This window comes from Esox lucius, chromosome 6, assembly GCF_011004845.1.
Source record: "Esox lucius isolate fEsoLuc1 chromosome 6, fEsoLuc1.pri, whole genome shotgun sequence".
In the NCBI taxonomy this organism is placed as follows: domain Eukaryota; kingdom Metazoa; phylum Chordata; class Actinopteri; order Esociformes; family Esocidae; genus Esox; species Esox lucius.
Genome location: NC_047574.1, coordinates 22,632,690 through 22,648,093, shown reverse-complemented (window position 1 = coordinate 22,648,093; position 15,404 = coordinate 22,632,690). Strand labels below are relative to the sequence as shown.

Here is a 15,404-nt window from a genome sequence, read left to right as displayed (position 1 = left end):
CTCTTGCAGCCAAGTGTTTCACGTAACTACCAATGTCACGAGATGCAAGAAATTCAGAGAACAGATGGATAGATCTTAGGGCAAGTGATAGAAAAGTGTGTGTGTGTGTGTGAGAGAGAGAGTGTGTGTGAGAGGGAGAGAGAGAGAGAGACAGCAAAAATATTGTATAAGACAGAGAGAGCTCAATCAGAGTAGAGCACAGTGAAAAGAAGTGTTTGAGAGAGGGCAGACACAGGACTGTGATCACATGCTCCCCCTCCTCCTTCACCGCATGCTGTTTTTGTTTAGCCTCTCTAGAGCAGCTGAGAGTGTGCCGTTTGCTCGCTCAGAGAACAGCGAACAGCACACACTGCTGTCTAAGTCAGAGTGGACAGACTCCACAGCATGAACGGAGTCAGCACTCAACTACTGCAGTCCCACTCAGTGAAACTGGGAGAAAACCCTAGGGAAGAAGAGACCCAGGTAAGAGGAACCTGCTACTTCACTAGTCCAGCCGAGGCAGGAGAATATCCCTGTTTGTCTGACTGTGCATCATGGCTGTGCACATCAACAATGGCTCCTTTCACCTCAGCGTTGAAGTCGAGTAGACACTTGAGAGAGACCTGAGAATCATGCGCCAGGGCTGTGTTTGGACAATAATTATTATTTAAGGGGAGTTTACTTTTGTGGAACAGGTGTTTTTAGATTGTACATGTTTTCAATGGGAGGTATCCCATCTGCTTGTTTATGACTGAGCCCTGGAAATGCACTACAGCAGCTACTGTGACTTTCAACTTCAAATATGTCCACGTGTCAGAGACTCCGGAACACACAGAGATGCAAGACATGAATTTAACCTCAAGGTCGGTCAGATAAACAGTGTTGCCAGTGATGTGGTATTTGGTCTTTTTGTCAGTTTGTTTCCAGGCGTGCGTGCATGTGTGTCCCGCCCACCTGTCCAAAAGACACAACATCTAGTGGGCTCCTATGTCGTGTGTTTGGAACATGACGGATGACATCACAAACCTGTGACTTCATGACGGCCAATCATTACTTATTGCAAGTTATGAAAGGGTGTTCATTTAATTAAAGCCAGTAAACGTGTGTGTGTGTGTGGGGGGGGGGGGGGGGGGGGGAGGGGTTGATTTTGTAATCACAAATCTTTCAAACAAGCCATTCTTTCGTAATCAGTTAACATCATTGTTTCAATCTCAATCTTGTCCAAAAGAATGGAAGATGTACTTTTTACCCTAGGACCATACTACTGATACGAAACATCAAAGCGTGATGATGAGTTACTTGAATCAGCTTCGTAGTGCTAGGACAAAAACCTAAAATGTGCACCCATTTGGGTCCCCAGGTTTGACAACCGCTTAGTTACAGGAAGCTTAAAAAGAACAGCGGCCACATGACGTTAGTGATAAGAGTGTAACTGTAGATGTTTGAACATCCACACTGGTGCTTAAGATCTAGTACTGCTGTGGTTGTGTGGATATTAAGTGTTACCTGTGCAGACTCTCATACGCGTCACTGTTCCAGAGTTACAATAGCACCCGTGCTATAGTTCATCTGTTCCAGAGTTACAATAGCACCCGTGCTATAGTTCATGGGAGACTGGAGGACACTGTATTCTACAGTCACATGCTTTATTACTCCTTTATTACTTAGCCTCTAGGTTTTCAGAGGCTTTATTAAAAAATAAGTTCAAAGGACGTCTGTGGGCAGAGACTATGCACACCTTTTTGAAGGTGATAGTTCAATAAACATTAGTATTTTAATGCCGAAGGCCCTGGGCTTTTCTGACTGGTCTATCAGCTGCTTTAGCACGATTTAACCAGGGATGTAGTGGAGGGTAAACGCTGTTCGTGCACATTTTCAGGAAATCACCTGGGCCAGCCTCTTTGCGAACGTTGGGAATCATGAATCGGTGTGCTCATCATGTTCGCCGGTGCCCGCTGGCGTTGCCTTCCAAGCCGAGCCTTTATTCACCACTCTATCCAAACCATAAACCATCCCCCACTGCGCGCATGCCCAATAATTAAAGCTCAATACCTCGATAATTAAACCACCTCAGTCCAGAGTACTCTCTAAAAGTCTCTGGCCCAGACGAATGATGGCAAAGATGCTGCATACAAACATGACTGACATCAGGAACCTTTTAAACCTACATTTATTCCCACCGCAAAAAACACAGACTCTTGAAAAATAAGTGGTCAGATAATGGTAAATAAAAATTTCTGACAGTTGGCTAGCTAGCTAGCGGCTGTAGCTGCTGGGAATGCAATTGCTCCGGTTACGGAGTTAGATGCTGTCAGCCCCTGGCATCTGTAACTTTTGTAAACTACCTAGCTAATAAATAATCCTAAAAATATATAGCCAGGCCAATATAAATTAGTCCAGGTAACTAATATACTGTAGATTATTTGAACCATTTGGTTCAAACCATAGTACTAACTAATATGTTATCTTTTCAATCAGCAAATTATTGCAGTCAAATAAAAAAACATAATTTAAAACTTCGCTTTACAGAGAGTAGACAAACAGGGATAAAAAAAACACTGGTTCTGGGGCTGCAATGGAGGAAGGGACAGAAAGAGGAGAGAAGTTAGTGCTTTGGAAGTGCAATTAATATGTTTTGTTGATTTAAAAAAAAGCCCACATGTTTCCTTGAAGTATGTAAATAAAGAAAGTGCAGTAAAATATATAATAATAATATAATTTCAAAATTATCCGGCCCCGGATAAGCGGAAGATGATGGATGGATAATTTCAAAATGTATAAATTGTATATGTATTGTATCCATACTAGGCAATGTAGCAGGTTACAATACATATATGCTGTGCAGCAAATATGAGCTGATAATCAAGAATCTTTTTATTTAAAAAAATATATATATATTTGTCCAGTCCAATTTTGGGAGGAATGACCTGATGTGGATTTGGTGTAATTTGTAGAGAGTTACAATAGGCCTTCCCTATATAAATTTTGTTTATATGGAGGAATGTTCATCTTAACACAATCGTCCCACAGAGTTTACAGTTTATCCACATTGTTATTACCACTACATGTCTAAACATAACTGCACATGCTAAAGATGATAGTTTTGCTATCAACTCTCACTATACAGTAATTATGAGCCCATTCTGATGATAATAGTGGAGGAAGAGCTATGCCCTAAGCTGCCGGGTGATTCGGTAACATCAGCCTCACCCGAAACGTCTCCCTCATCTTTCGAACCCTTTTCTGTACCTTTAATTAAAACACAGAACACTCCGCCTGAACGATTTCCCTCTCATACAATAATAGCAGTGTACATGGACTGCTGCAGGAATAGACAACCCTGGTCTCCATGTTTTGGGTTAAACTGGTAGAAATGTAGTGTCTAGTTTGGACACAGTCCTACAGCACTCCAGTAACAAGGTTGCCTAGCCCTGGAGTGTGTGATACATCAACAATGAGCTTAACATGACTACGCGTCTTCAGAATAAGCTCTATAAGTGAATACTGATGTGTGTCTAGACACACAAGACTAAACTCACACCTCAGCCTAAATTAACATTATTTGTAACACCACTGGCAAAAACAAAATTGAAGTCACACCTAGATTCAAATCTAATTATCACATTCCTAAGTGTCATTATGAACACAGGACTCTGTTAATAGGACAGGAAAAGACAGACGTGAGAGTCACTCTACAGTAGATAGTTCCATAATACAACACATTCATTCACAGTTGTTTATGAGGGCTTGAAATAATCCAAACACCTTCAGAAAGTATCGCCTTCAAAAAGTATTCAGATATCTTCACTTTCTCCACAAGTTGTTGTGTTACACCAAGTTCCTGGTTGGTTAAATATATATTTTGCCATCAATCCACACACAATACCCCATAATGACAAAGTGAAAACACATTATTACAAATTGGGGCAAATTTATTGAAAATTGGAAACTGAAATATCTAATTTACTGAAGTATTCAGACCCTTTGCCATGACACTTCAAATTGAGCTCCCAGATGCATCCTGTGTCCGTTGATCATCCTTGAGACGTTTCTAGAACTTTAAAAAGTGATTTAAAAAGACAAACACATGTCTATATAAGGTCCCACACTTGCAGTGCAAGTCAGAGCAAAAACCGATGAAGTCCAAGAAACACTCAGTAGCCCTCCAAGATAATATTGTGTCAAGGGAGATATTCGGGGAAGGTAATAAAAAATTGCTAAAGCATTGAAAGTTCTTAGGAGCACCGTGGGTTATTGTTGCTGGACGGCCAGCTCTGGGAAAGGTCTTGGTTCCAAACTTCTTCCATTTCACATTGATGGTGCCCGGTGTGCCCCCAGGAACTTTAAATGATTTAGCAATTTCTTTATAAACGTACCCAGATCTACGGCTCGACAGGTGTGTCTCTTTTTAAATCATGTTCCAGGTTCAATTCAATTTGCCACAAGTGGACTCCAAGTTCAAAAGACATTTCAAGGATGAGCAATGGGTCACAGGGTGAATCTACGTTTTACATTACATTTTAGTCATTTAGCAAACACCCTTATCCGACTTGAAGCTAGGTGAGACAACCACACAACTTAGTATTGAGTGCATACAATGTATTAGTTATCGGGAAATTCAGTTCTGGAAAGAAGACCATACAAATAATAAACAAAGTGTATGAAGACAGTGGACAACAGATGTGGTGGGAGTGGAACTATTTTAGGTACTCTATGAAAAAGTAAGATTTCAGATATTTTTCAGAAATGGTCAGTCGCCGTTATCCTAGCCTCCTGGGGAAGTTAGTTGCACCTCTGCCAGGACAGAGAAGTGTTTTGACTGCATTCCGGAAGTGGCGGTGCAGCCAAGAGCCCAGACGTAGGAGAGGCCTGCCAGGTATGATGCAGTCCAAGAGTGTTGCAGAGCCTGATATGCCCAGATCCAAGAGGGTGTAAAGTGAGATGTGGTTGTTCAGTGTCAAAGGTAGCAGATAGATCAAGGAAGATGAGAACAGAGGAGGTTGGGCATCAGAGCACTGGAGTGTCATGGCAATGTGTCTGAATAGTTATGTACATGACACACAATAAATGGGCTCAAATTTATAAAACTATATTTTTGATTTGTCATTATGGGGTGTTTTGTGTATATTGATGGCATATAAATTTAGTCTGTGACAGCAAATGTGGAGAAATTGTTCCTTATTGGCTCCCAAATGTGTTAACTTAGGTCAGCCTTCCAACAATGGGGAAGACCTCAACACAAATTTCCTGGAATTCTATACCATTTTCCAAGTCTTATGTGTTTTCATTTAATATCAAAGTGATTGAAACATTACAACAAAGTCAATAGGCTAAAAAAACTAGCTGGCTAATTGATCTGGAAATGTCTGTGAATGTATAGAGTAAATGTCTCTGAAAGGTACCTTGTATACCTTGTGCATTCTACTATTGGAGCTTTCCAGAGTAACTCCCTGATAAGAGGTCTAGAATGTAAACCAGCCATACTTCAGGTACCGAGGTCTGGTGCTACAAATAATGCCATACATCATGAGCAAGTTGCAGACGGACTCCATTCTCCAGTACAGAGTCCAACTAAATCCTACCTCTTCAAAAATGTACCTGGCCTGTGTAAATGTAGGCACCAGCCTGTGATGTCCCCCCCCTCAGTAATGAACCTTTCCTAACAGGGCCTCCCGTCTCTCTGTCTGTCTCTCTCTCTCCTTTTTTGCTGTCTTTATCTTTCTGTCTCTCCTTTTACTCTCTTTCTCTTTATCTTTCTTCTTCTTTGATCGCCACCACTATCTGTTCCTCCAGCACCTCCCAGTTTTTGTTAATTATGCCCAGCAGGCCACTGAGAGGGAGAGATAAATCACTACCATGGGAGAGGGCTCCTCTCTCCTCCGCTATATCTCTTGCTGTCCCTCTTAACTCCCCATCTCCTTTCCTCTCCCTCCCTCTCTCTCGCTATCTTACGCACACGTACACACTTCTCTCTGTCCCTCTCTTCCCCCATCTCTATCAAGGCTACACAGATTGTTATTTGCAGAGCAGCCGTGCGCCGAAGCTCCTGTTTCCAGTAAATTCTGGAGCTATTTATAGTGCGCGCGCGTGTGTGTGTGTGTTCGCATTCGTGCATATGCGGATTGGCAGTGTTCATTCGTTCCACCCTTACAGGGGGTGTCTGTGTTTCATTGACTGTGCCGGCAAAGTGTTTGACGGGGGGAGAGAACGTTCTGTTACTCTGTATGGAGGATGTTGCAGTGTTTAGGAGTAGGATGTGTGAGTAGTGTTATAGTAGGATGTGTGAGTAGTGTTATAGTAGGATGTGTGAGTAGTGTAATAGTAGGATGTGTGAGTAGTGTAATAGTAGGATGTGTGAGTAGTGCTATACTTTCTGGACAGTATTAGGAACATTTTATAAGGAATAACAATGTTAACTGTCAGTAGACACGTTGTTTATAGCTGACGTGTGTTCTTGCTTGTGTCCAGTTTGACTGATGTCTGACCTATATTTACATTAACTCTATTTCTACAGGTTTTTGTCTAATTGTCTGGCCCAACAGTGCTCTTCCACAAATGTGTTTTATTCCATCGTTCTTTCCTACTTGTCCATGAATACCCTTTGGAAAGTCATTGAGGCTGTCTAGCCAGGTTGAATATGCCTGTTCTAGGGGTCTGAAAAGGGTGATTTGCACATGCCAGTTCTGTCACTGTTCGCTAAATAAAAGGGAGAAATACTGTATGTTACCCTCCCACCGCCACTCCCCCTCAAAAACAGACCTATGATGTTGATGTAACAGCAGAAAGCACTTAGCTGTCATCAGAGTATGCCATGTTGCCCACTCTGTCCAGATTCCCCTGCCCCTCCTCTTCAAACACCAATGTGCAAGAGCCTTTGTTTACTGTTCACCACAACTCATGTGGATTAACTGGCTTTCCCACAATTCCACATTTCCTACTATATGTTTTTCCTCCTCTTCCTCAAACATTCCATTTGATAAGTGTTAAACTTAAGCAGTCCATCTTCTGAAAATCTGCATTAGCCAATTGCAATTAGTGACTTATTTGCACGTAACAGAGACCTAAATGTTAGCTTTTCTCTTTAGATGACCTGGCAGACTTCACTCCACCAGCTGGACATGGTTGTTTCCTATCGCAAATTTTCTATCAGCATATGTTCTCCTGGCAGTGTGTGCAATGTGTACCAGATCTTCTTGTAAAAACTGTAGTTTTACAACACTGATTTATGTGACAATGCCCACAAGAATGTTTATTGGTCAATCTGAAACACATTGTGTTGAGTGACCTTTGTCCATAGATGTTTCATGCAGATTGGCCATTCGGTGCCAGAGTAACATTTTAAGTACTTTTATTTATTATATTATTTTACAAACTTCTAAATGCTGGAAAATCCATAATGGCAGATCTTATGCATTCTTGAGACAATTGTTTTCTTGTGGCAAAGTTAGCATTTTAAATTGCTTGTTATTGCTGTACCATGTGGTCATGTAGTTTAATTGTTGTATCTTTATTGTAAAACATGTAAGATGCATGCACATATGTGCGTATTCAGTCTGATCCACTGTCTCCTGCCTGACTTCATTATAGTAGGGAATAGTTAAGAGTAAGAAGACATTTGCTGTGGAGCTATATCTTCAGCCTTGAATACAAGCCTATAGACTGTATATCACGTAGATTTGTAGTCTACACAAATCTATATGCATTATAAGAATCATCCACTTTGTCACATCATCAGTGTTGACCAGCAAACAAGCTTTCATCCACTGGTTACTCATCAATCAGGCAGCTGTAGCGATGATCAAGGCAACTGTTTGTTGTTGTCCATGAGTCTCCTTTACTTTGTCTGACATTAGAGGCTAGTAGCTTAGTCAAGGATACACCATTCACACTATGCTTGTCACAAACCAAATGTAACAAGGGGAACCTTTATTGGTGGTTTGAAATATGCTTATGGCGGTCAAATTGACTTATTTAAGACATGTCGTACAAAAACAAACAGACACCTGCATACATGAATCAGTTTAATATGGCACCCAGTAGATGAAGTGAAACAATGTTACGGAAGCATTACTACAGAAACATTGCTTGGACGATTTTTAAACTGTCAGCATACCGTATACAATAGTTGTTGGGCATGACCAAATGCTGGGGCTTTTTAAAATGTTTTAGATTTTTGTGTGGTTATCATCTCCCAAAAATATATTTTTGATAATATATTTGCTTTACTCTCCTTTGGTCCTTTATAATAAATCAGCCTTGTGACATTTTCTTTTAAACACTTATTTTGCCAAAAAACACATATTGTATATATCTCTTGTATACAGCAACTACCTTGGAGAAATGAGGGTTAATTGTCTTTTTCAGGGATGAAAGTATAGGGTTTTTCACCTTGTGCAATTAATTGTACAATTTGCAAAGAGCACCTTCCCACCCAAAAAAATCTAACAAAGTTCTATATTTTTATATAATTCCATACTATTATCATTAAACTATTTCATATACTGTTGTTTCACAGGTGTAGAGAAATCATTAAAAAAATCTGAAAATCTACTGTCGTTTTTTGGTTGTTAATTCTGTGCCATTCTGTGAGGGCATAACGGAAGACTGACTAAAGGGCAAACACGTGTATCAATTGTAAAAATTTTATCAAGTCCTCCATTCTTATAAACATCCTTACACTTTTATTAGAGAATAAGGATCCAACTTTCACAGAATTGTTGACAACAGGTATTTTGCCACAATTTTCCCTCTGTCAGAGTTAAGTTCAAAAAGACCACAAAACAAAATGTCACCAGTATTGCTAACGTAACAAAACATATAGGAAAGCAAACCTTGAAAGTAACACCTCCTAAGAAGTTGTAATGTATTGTTGCCTCACAAGCCAATGGCCAATTTTAGCTTGTCCCTTGCATAATTAAGAGACAGGATATGCAGTCATTGTTTTTGTTTAGGGGATTTTTTTTTACTCTGTAGGAGACAAAACAAGGTGTTCAGCATCAGATGGGGCAAGCGTGACAGCATGTACACGCACACACAATAAAGACTCAAGACGGTTTTGCTCCTTAAGTACCTGGTCCATGCTGCCTTTGTCTTTACTCACCTAGAGACGGGGAATTGATCGGGCTCCTAATGCTGAGGACCAAATAGTGACTGAAAGCAGAGCGAGGGGGAAGAGAGAGAGAAAGAGTGGCTGGGTGGGATAACAACAACCCCCTCCCCTTAAACTTATTGTGACACATTTCCTGCCCTGCTCTTTTCCACTTTACCTTGTGTGGGCCCTATTTTTAGTGCGGCCCAGGGAAATAGTCAGGCCGAGGCAGGAAAACTAAGTTGGGAAAGAATAGGAGGAAGTCTGCTTGCCATTCAGCCAAACAATCTGTGGTCCAGCAGCAGTGAGCTGCGGTCCAGTACACGGAGAGCAAGGGAGCACAGAGGAAAGCACAGGAGAAGCTGGGCCTGTCACGGAAAACATGAGAGAAGATGCCCCGTACGCCGGCGTTTCTGGTGAATGGGTCTGACTGAGAGTAGGCCAGTCCGGCTGCTTAGGTGGATTTGAATCGACCACTTGGTGGATCCAGATGGTCATGCTAAACGTCCGCTCCAGCAGAGTCACCGGTCTTTGACTCATCAATTTGCGGGTCTGGTTTTAGCCCCGCCGTGTTCACAGTTTCTGCAGTAAGCTAAAGTTTTTAGTTTTTTTGGCTTTTGTGACTGTTTTCCGTACCTGTGTGTTGCTCTGCTACTCTGACAAAGTCTGAAAGTTTATTAGTGTATCTGGTGAATCCTTGTTGTGATGGTAGTTAGCAAGGTGACACGTAGCAGAGTAGTTGTAGTGCTAATAGTCAATGTCCAAGGACTGCTTTAATGCTACATTAATGCTTCCACCGTGGTGGGGTGTTATTTTCGGGTGACTTGGGTTCATGCTCACCTGAATTTCCTGCTGTTATAACCCAGTGCTATTCTAGGATGTACTGTATGTGAGCTGAGACACAGGCCATGTTGTGAGCTTTGTTAGTATCAGCTCAAGCGGAGAAGTGAAAGCTGATGGATTGCTATGTTCAGAATGTGGACCCTGATATCAGGGGAGTGTCATTGCCTGAGATAAGAACGGGCCGCACTTCATTGAAATTCCATCCATCTGCTGCTTCCTCTGTCCCACACTGCATAGTACCTGCAAGACGGCCCTCTTCAACAGACCTGGACTCATTTACAGAGAAAGAGGCTCCTTAAATTTCCCGCCCTGCTTGCTCACACATTAGGCACAGAAGAGAGCACACACAAACTCTCTAGCATGTTAAGTAACTGGCAGTAAGCATATCACTTAAGCCTTGTTTATACTCAGTTCAAACACATGTGTTGTCTCCGGATTTTTTCCAAAATCGAGCTGCGCTAAGATTTTCACGCAACAAATGTTGTTATGTGTCTCGGATCTGTCCACTGTGTCTGTATTGTGACCAGATTGCCAGAGCACTTCCAGTATGCAAATTATTTCCCAAGATAGTCTTTCGTAGGGACATAAAATTATTTATATTATTATATAACCTATAAATGCCATAGGTCAGTGGTGCCACATGTTGATTTGGAGGATGATAATGATTTATTGTTTCACTCTTCACTCACATTTCAAATAGCCCCATTAAATTCTCAGGTTTCACATAGGGGAAATTTCATTCCAGGATTGCCCCAAAACTAATTTGTAGAATGCCTATTGGACATGTTTTTTCCATTTGCATTTATTTATTTTTTTATCATGATGAAAGTCGCTTTTTTTTTGACCAAGCAAACAGGAGATGCCCTAAGGATGTCCAGGGGACATATGACACAACCTCTCCACCTCATAACACAATATATACAGTGTTGGGTGTGTTAACCATACAGATATCTTGCTGTCTTTATACGTCTTATAGATTGCAGTAACATATAGATTATAATAAAAAATACAAACATTCACATTTTATTCTACATTACAAAAATTCATATTCATATTTTAAAAGTTCCTTTTTTATAAAGCCTTTAAAGCTAATTTGTCAGCTGTAGGCCAATTATTAGCTACCATTTAAAGCCAGTCCTAGAATATTGGTGTTTACAGAAGGGTTTGTTGGTGCATTGTTATGACCTCAGCAAGTAACCTCCGCCACTTCAGAATAGTGGTTGGGCAGGACTGTTTGTATAAATGGATAATATGAATGTGGAAGTATTGAGATTAACTTCGTAGATTAAATTTTTTCTCCTGATAACAGCAAATAACATAATAGAACTGAAAACACTGAAATGTGTATAGCTGAGAGATTGCCTGTGATGACCACAGTATGTGTTAGTAGATATGTAGACAGTGTTTATAATGGTAAAGCTTCATGGGAAAGAGACAGAGATGACCTGCTGTCAACTGGTTCAGAAAAAGACACTACATGCTTTCTTGGAATACAAAAGTTTTAGTGTGGAAAAATGCAGACCTCTCACAGCTCTGAATAACCAAACTGTTTCATAAACCCCAGAGGCTTTGAATCTACCAGGTCAATTACTTTGGTTTCCTTTAAACAAAGCAACATGTAACGGTAGCTCCGCAGGATTTCCCCTTTAAAGCCTGGAATGGGAACCTAAACACACATCATATGAATCCACATCCAACCAACCAATCTATCAAAAATGTTTGAGGCATTCATCGTAGGTAACGAGTCCAACATGAAAAATGCAGAATTAAAGCATTATGTCATAAATATTGCAGTATATTCCTTTTCCTTCAAGAGACATACTCCACCCCCCCCCCCCCACTTACTGGAAGGAATTATGTTAAATCAGAATGTACTTTCATTGCTACACAGTTCTGTTTTTGTGTGGGTGGTGGTACAGAATAGAGTCATGCGAGGCTACTTTTTATTCCATAATTATTTTCCCTTTCTCCCATCTTCATGAATCGATTCCCATGAAACATACGCAGTAATAACCTACAGTACGAAATTGTTGTCTGTACCTAGTTCGGCCACATTGAAGCTGGAGCCTCATACCCCTTGACCTCCGGGCAGCTGGGTTCAGGTTTTGAAGGAATCCTTGGGTGACCGTGTGCAGAGTAGGACTGGTGCTGTCTGTGTGATTACCAACTCATTTCTCCATTAAGCCAGGTCCCCCCTCAGAGTATGGATGCTCCGTTCAGGGCAGCAGGGTTTTCACGTTGAGCTGTGTGAGGAGCTTTAGGCTGTACGCTTCTTCCTACACGTCAGTGACCCGCGAGGCTTTCCCCTAATCCCTGCACGTCTCTCTCTAGTCGGAGGATGTCTTTGATACGGAGAGGTTTTTAGAAGGTATTTGGCTGTGGTGCTCTGCCACAACAGATTGCTCCGACCTCACGTGATCATGTTGATTGGAGCACAAGGCCTGTGGCATGAAACATTTTATCTAAGTTCTCACAGGGCGCTATTAACATCAGCAGCTACATTTGACCTCACTACTCAAAGGCCAGTAATGTCATGTCTATTTAAAAAAACTACATTTTTGTTTACCTGAGGGGAATGCAACGAAACTGATTTAGTGTCATGTATCTTGTGTCATATTAATTAGGACTGAGATACCAGGGTGTTGAAGTTCATGTACAGTCCCCCTGGAGACAGCTGAGTTAGAGAATTGTAACAATATTTTTATTTTCATTGTAAAGCACATTGAATTGCTTCTGTGTATGAATTGTGTTATATAGAAATAAACTTGCTTGCTAATTATCGTAGGGTACATGCTGTATTTGTACAAGTACAGTATTAATCTGACGTCCTACAGAATCTCTCAGATCAAGGAGTAACAAACCTTAGTGTTACTATCAAGTAAGTAGATCTGGATAGGCCTTGGCTTTTACGAGCTGGAACGGCTGATAGGCAGCTTTATGTACATTTCCAGGCGAGATTCTAGACTCCAGGCCTTACCAGCAAAATCTCAAGAAGGCTGAGTTCCAGTTGTTGTTGTTATTGTACTGTATGTGTGCTATGTATGTATGTATGTATGAATGTGTGTGTAATCCATGTATATGTTTAATTGTGGGGACCTGATGTCCCCACAAAGATAGTAAAACCTGAAAAATAGTATCATTTTGATGACTTCAGGTCTTCACATGTGATTTCTGGCTTAGCGAAAAATGTACAGTTGGGTATAGTATTATAATTTGGGGTTGCTTTTACTGGTAAGGGTTCAGCGTTAGGGCATGGTTAAGTTTTGGCATAAAAGTTATATTATTGGCATTAAGATTGGAGTTAGGTTTAGGCAATAGGGAACATGGATTTCTGGGTCAAGGTTAGTTCTCAAGTCCCCACTGGGAAAGTAAAACAAACGTGTGTGTCCGTGAATGCGTGGGCGTGTCAGTGCATGCGTGGGTGTGTGTGCGTGTATACGACAGCCAGAGACAATTGCCCATTGTTGAAGCAGAGAGAACAAGTCATGCTAAGGGGCAGAACTGACCCCAACACACGACTATATTGAAATCAGAGCTAAACAAGTTTGGGCATATCTGCCACGCTGTCCATTTCCACTCCAGGCATCAGCTGTTTCATTTCAGTGAAGGAAAGCTATTGGCTAGAGAATAACATAGCACACATAATTTCCACTGAGTTTTATTTTGATAAGATTGTTCTCATGCATTTGATCTTTCCACTTAATAGACTATTAACATATTTGTGTATTTATAAAAATATGTGCATTATTGTGTTATTAAAATTCAATATAAAATGTGTATTGTATACCTGGTGTATACCAATTGCTGTACACCTGGTGTGAATCAGTTTGTTATAAATGTTCTAGGTATAGGTCTGAATGTTGGGATAGGTCTGAAGTATATAGCTGGATCTGAACACGATAGGTCTGAAGTATATAGCTGGATCTGAACAAGATAGGTCGGAAGTATATAGCTGGATCTGAACACAGTAAGTCTGAAGTATATAGCTGGATCTGAACACGATAGGTCTGAAGTATATACAGCGGGGAGAACAAGTATTTGATACACTGCCGATTTTGCAGGTTTTCCCACTTACAAAGCATGTAGAAGTCTGTAATTTTTATCATAGGTACTAATCAATGGTGAGTGACAGCATCTTAAACAAAAATCCAGAAAATCACATTGTATGATATTTAATTAATTTATTATTTGGTACAGAAACCTTTGTTTGCAATTACAGAGAGTCATACGTTTCCTGTAGTTCTTGACCAGGTTTGCACACACTGCAGAAGGGATTTTGGCCCACTCCTCCATACAGACCTTCTCCAGATCCTTCAGGTTTCGGGGCAGTTGCTGGGCAATACGGACTTTCAGCTCCCTCCAAAGATTTTCTATTGGGTTCAGGTCTGGAGACTGGCTAGGCCACTCCAGGACCTTGAGATGCTTCTTACAGAGCCACTCCTTAGTCGCCCTTGCTGTGTGTTTCGGGTCGTTGTCATGCTGGAAGACCCAGCCACGACCCATCTTCAATGCTCTTACTGAGGGAAGGAGGTTGTTGGCCAAGATCTCGTGATACATGGCCCCATCCATCCTCCCCTCAATACGGTGCAGTCGTCCTGCCCCCTTTGCAGAAAAGCATCCCCAAAGAATGATGTTTCCACCTCCATGCTTCATGGTTGGGATGGTGTTCTTGGGGTTGTACTCATCCTTCTTCTTCCTCCAAACACGGCGAGTGGAGTTTAGACCAAAAGGCTCTATTTCTGTCTTATCAGATCACATGACCTTCTCCCATTCCTCCTCTGGATCATCCAGATGATCATTAGCAAACTTCAGATGGGTCTGGACATGCGCTGGCTTGAGCAGGGGGACCTTGCGTGCGCTGTAGGATTTTAATCCAAGACGGCGTAGTGTGTTAATAATGGTTTTCTTTGAGACTGTGGTCCCAGCTCTCTTCAGGTCATTGACCAGGTCCTGCCGTGTAATTCTGAGGTGTCTTTTATACAGGTAACAAGTTCAAACAGGTGCAGTTAATACAGGTAATGAGTGGAGAACAGGAGGGCTTCTTAAAGAAAAACTAACAGGTCTGTGAGAGCCGGAATTCTTACTGGTTGGTAGGTGATCAAATACTTATGTAAAATTAATTATTTAAAAATCATACAATGTGATTTTCTGGATTATTTTTTTTGATTCCGTCTCTCACAGTTGATGAGTACCTATGATAAAAATGACAGACCTCTACATGCTTTGTGAGTAGGAAAACCTGCAAAATCGGCAGTGTATCAAATCCCCACTATAGCTGGATCTGAACACGGCAGAGTTGATTGATGTTTAGCCACTAAAGCAATCAGAGACAATGCATTGATTTATGATTGTCACCAAGCCTTAATTAAGGAAGGCTGCCATCAATGAATCCCTGCCTTAATAAAGGTTAAATAAAACAAAATGTACGGCTATGAACGGCATCCATCTTAACCTTAATGAAGATGAATCTGATCCAAGGGACACAAGCTAGTCA

At 41.1% G+C, this 15,404-nt stretch overlaps 1 protein-coding gene across 7 annotated transcripts in view; it reads left to right on the top strand.

The window, feature by feature from the left end:
- Positions 1-223: 223 nt before the first annotated feature.
- Positions 224-15,404, top strand: part of rasgrp3 (RAS guanyl releasing protein 3 (calcium and DAG-regulated)) — a 35,005-nt gene continuing 19,824 nt past the window's right edge. For 3 of the 7 annotated variants that reach the window (XM_034292708.1, XM_020047518.3, XM_020047517.3), the window contains exon 1: positions 225-462. The gene's annotated coding sequence lies outside the window, so the exon portion shown is untranslated. Of the gene's footprint in view, positions 463-9,188; positions 9,655-15,404 lie in introns of those variants that run through there. The other 4 variants (XM_010892269.3, XM_020047519.2, XM_020047522.3 and 1 more) reach the window with 3 other exon arrangements.